This window comes from Oncorhynchus gorbuscha, unplaced genomic scaffold (assembly GCF_021184085.1).
Source record: "Oncorhynchus gorbuscha isolate QuinsamMale2020 ecotype Even-year unplaced genomic scaffold, OgorEven_v1.0 Un_scaffold_1523, whole genome shotgun sequence".
Lineage (NCBI taxonomy): Eukaryota > Metazoa > Chordata > Actinopteri > Salmoniformes > Salmonidae > Oncorhynchus > Oncorhynchus gorbuscha.
Window position 1 is genome coordinate 102,501 of NW_025746275.1, and position 5,000 is coordinate 107,500.

The 5,000-nt window shown below is 33.8% G+C and overlaps 1 pseudogene; it reads left to right on the plus strand.

The window, feature by feature from the left end:
- LOC124023171 overlaps positions 1-5,000 on the plus strand; it is a 35,067-nt pseudogene that overhangs the window by 6,523 nt on the left and 23,544 nt on the right.

The following is a 5,000-nucleotide window of genomic DNA, read 5'->3' on the forward strand; positions in this document are numbered from 1 at the left end:
ACAGTAGAGTGGACAGCAGAGTGAGTAGGTAGAGTGGACAGTAGAGTGGACAGTAGAGTGGATAGCAGAGTGAGTAGGTAGAGTGGACAGTAGAGTGGATAGCAGAGTGGATAGCAGAGTGGACAGCAGAGAGAGTAGGTAGAGTGGACAGCAGAGTGAGTAGGTAGAGTGGACAGTAGAGTGGACAGCAGAGTGGACAGCAGAGAGAGTAGGTAGAGTGGACAGCAGAGTGGACAGCAGAGTGAGTAGGTAGAGTGGACAGCAGAGTGAGTAGGTAGAGTGGTCAGCAGAGTGGACAGCAGAGTGGACAGCAGAGAGAGTAGGTAGAGTGGACAGCAGAGTGGACAGCAGAGTGAGTAGGTAGAGTGGACAGCAGAGTGAGTAGGTAGAGTGGACAGTAGAGTGGACAGTAGAGTGGATAGCAGAGTGGACAGCAGAGTGGACAGCAGAGTGAGTAGGTAGAGTGGACAGCAGAGTGAGTAGGTAGAGTGGACAGTAGAGTGGACAGCAGAGTGAGTAGGTAGAGTGGACAGTAGAGTGGACAGTAGAGTGGACAGCAGAGTGAGTAGGTAGAGTGGACAGTAGAGTGGACAGTAGAGTGGATAGCAGAGTGGACAGCAGAGTGGACAGCAGAGTGAGTAGGTAGAGTGGACAGTAGAGTGGACAGTAGAGTGGATAGCAGAGTGGACAGTAGAGTGGACAGTAGAGTGAGTAGGTAGAGTGGACAGCAGAGTGAGTAGGTAGAGTGGACAGCAGAGTGAGTAGGTAGAGTGGACAGTAGAGTGGACAGCAGAGTGAGTAGGTAGAGTGGACAGTAGAGTGGACAGCAGAGTGAGTAGGTAGAGTGGACAGCAGAGTGAGTAGGTAGAGTGGACAGTAGAGTGGACAGTAGAGTGGATAGCAGAGTGGACAGCAGAGTGGACAGCAGAGTGAGTAGGTAGAGTGGACAGCAGAGTGAGTAGGTAGAGTGGACAGTAGAGTGAGTAGGTAGAGTGGACAGTAGAGTGGATAGCAGAGTGGATAGCAGAGTGAGTAGGTAGAGTGGACAGCAGAGTGAGTAGGTAGAGTGGACAGTAGAGTGAGTAGGTAGAGTGGACAGCAGAGTGAGTAGGTAGAGTGGACAGTAGAGTGAGTAGGTAGAGTGGACAGCAGAGTGAGTAGGTAGAGTGGACAGCAGAGTGAGTAGGTAGAGTGGACAGTAGAGTGGACAGTAGAGTGGATAGCAGAGTGAGTAGGTAGAGTGGACAGTAGAGTGGACAGCAGAGAGAGTAGGTAGAGTGGACAGCAGAGTGAGTAGGTAGAGTGGACAGTAGAGTGGACAGCAGAGTGGACAGCAGAGAGAGTAGGTAGAGTGGACAGCAGAGTGGACAGCAGAGTGAGTAGGTAGAGTAGACAGCAGAGTGAGTAGGTAGAGTGGTCAGCAGAGTGAGTAGGTAGAGTGGACAGTAGAGTGAGTAGGTAGAGTGGACAGCAGAGTGAGTAGGTAGAGTGGACAGTAGAGTGGATAGCAGAGTGGACAGCAGAGTGAGTAGGTAGAGTGGACAGTAGAGTGGATAGCAGAGTGGACAGCAGAGTGAGTAGGTAGAGTGGACAGTAGAGTGGACAGTAGAGTGGATAGCAGAGTGAGTAGGTAGAGTGGACAGTAGAGTGGATAGCAGAGTGGATAGCAGAGTGGACAGCAGAGAGAGTAGGTAGAGTGGACAGCAGAGTGAGTAGGTAGAGTGGACAGTAGAGTGGACAGCAGAGTGGACAGCAGAGAGAGTAGGTAGAGTGGACAGCAGAGTGGACAGCAGAGTGAGTAGGTAGAGTGGACAGCAGAGTGAGTAGGTAGAGTGGTCAGCAGAGTGGACAGCAGAGTGGACAGCAGAGAGAGTAGGTAGAGTGGACAGCAGAGTGGACAGCAGAGTGAGTAGGTAGAGTGGACAGCAGAGTGAGTAGGTAGAGTGGACAGTAGAGTGAGTAGGTAGAGTGGACAGCAGAGTGAGTAGGTAGAGTGGACAGTAGAGTGAGTAGGTAGAGTGGACAGTAGAGTGGACAGTAGAGTGGATAGCAGAGTGGACAGCAGAGTGGACAGCAGAGTGAGTAGGTAGAGTGGACAGCAGAGTGAGTAGGTAGAGTGGACAGTAGAGTGAGTAGGTAGAGTGGACAGTAGAGTGGACAGCAGAGTGAGTAAGTAGAGTGGACAGCAGAGTGAGTAGGTAGAGTGGACAGCAGAGTGAGTAGGTAGAGTGGACAGTAGAGTGAGTAGGTAGAGTGGACAGCAGAGTGAGTAGGTAGAGTGGACAGTAGAGAGAGTAGGTAGAGTGGACAGCAGAGTGAGTAGGTAGAGTGGACAGCAGAGTGGACAGCAGCTACGTAAAAAAAAAAAATCCTACCACTCCGTTACTTTAACAGTCACCTACTATAGAATTTATTTATTTACTATAGTATTTATTTATTTAATATAGTATTTATTTATTTATTTATGTATTTATTTACTACGGTATTTATTTATTTACTATAGTATTTATTATTTAATATAGTATTTATTTATATATGTATTTATTTATTTATTTACTACGGTATTTATTTATTTACTATAGTATTTATTTATTTATTTAATATAGTATTTATTTATTTATTTACTACGGTATTTATTTATTTACTATATTATTTATTTATTTATTTAATATAGTATTTATTTATTTATTTACAACGTTATTTATTTATTTACTATAGTATTTATTTATTTACTACATAATTTATTTATTTGCTATAGTATTTATTTATTTACTACATAATTTATTTATTTGCTATAGTATTTATTTATTTACTATATAATTAATTTATTTGCTATAGTATTTATTTATTTATTATAGTATTTATTTATTTATTATAGTATTTATTTATTTACTATAGTATTTATTTATTTATTATAGTATTTATTTATTTACTACATAATTTATTTATTTGCTATAGTATTTATTTATTTACTATATAATTAATTTATTTGCTATAGTATTTATTTATTTATTATAGTATTTATTTATTTATTATAGTATTTATTTATTTACTATAGTATTTATTTATTTATTATAGTATTTATTTATTTACTACAGTATTTATTTATTTATTATAGTATTTATTTATTTACTATAGTATTTATTTATTTATTATAGTATTTATTTATTTACTATAGTATTTATTTATTTATTATAGTATTTATTTATTTACTACAGTATTTATTTATTTACTATAGTATTTATTTATTTACTACAGTATTTATTTATTTACTATAGTATTTATTTATTTATTATAGTATTTATTTATTTACTACAGTATTTATTTATTTACTATAGTATTTATTTATTTATTATAGTATTTATTTATTTACTATAGTATTTATTTATGTATTTATTTTAGTATTTATTTATTTACTACAGTATTTATTTATTTACTATAGTATTTATTTATTTACTACAGTATTTATTTATTTACTATAGTATTTATTTATTTACTATAGTATTTATTTATTTACTACAGTATTTATTTATTTACTACAGTATTTATTTATTTACTACAGTATTTATTTATTTACTATAGTATTTATTTATTTACTATAGTATTTATTTATTTACTACAGTATTTATTTATTTACTACAGTATTTATTTATGTATTTATTTTAGTATTCATTTATTTATTTATTTACTATAGTATTTATTTATTTACTACAGTATTTATTTATTTACTATAGTATTTATTTATTTATTATAGTATTTATTTATTTACTACAGTATTTATTTATTTACTATAGTATTTATTTATTTACTACAGTATTTATTTATTTACTATAGTATTTATTTATTTATTATAGTATTTATTTATTTACTACAGTATTTATTTATTTACTATAGTATTTATTTATTTATTATAGTATTTATTTATATACTACAGTATTTATTTATGTATTTATTTACTATAGTATTTATTTATTTACTATAGTATTTATTTATTTACTATAGTATTTATTTATTTACTATAGTATTTATTTATTTACTACAGTATTTATTTATTTACTATAGTATTTATTTATTTACTATAGTATTTATTTATTTACTACAGTATTTATTTATGTATTTATTTTAGTATTCATTTATTTATTTATTTACAGTAGTATTATTTCTTTATTTATTTACTGTAGTATTATTTATTTATTTACAGTAGTATTATTTCTTTATTTATTTACTGACTGTAGTATTTATTTATTTATTTAATCTCTTGAGATTGGAAAAACAGTTTTTTATCAAATTGAACATTCAGTAAAATCAAACATTGTCTTCTTGTTTCAAATTACACTATTTAACTGAAATGAACTGAACACACACACACACACACACACACACACACACACACACACACACACACACACACACACACACACACACACACACACACACACACACACACACACACACACACACACACACACACACACACACACACACACACACACACACACACACACACAATAAAGCTGATGTTGTTGTGTTTACTCATCTCTTCTTCTTCAGTGGTTTAAATACCAGAAACAGAAGATGCTTTGGGATGAGAGCTGGATCATTGACTTCCGGCAGATCAAACACGGTACTACTATACTAATATATATCAGGCAGATTAAACATGGTACTACTATACTATTATATATCAGGCAGATTAAACACGGTACTGCTATACTATTATATATCAGGCAGATTAAACACGGTACTACTATAATATATATCAGGCAGATTAAACATGGTACTACTATACTATTATATATCAGGCAGATTAAACACGGTACTGCTATACTATTATATATCAGGCAGATTAAACACGGTACTGCTATACTATTATATATCAGGCAGATTAAACACGGTACTACTATACTATTATATATCAGGCAGATTAAACACGGTACTGCTATACTATTATATATCAGGCAGATTAAACACGGTACTGCTATACTATTATATATCAGGCA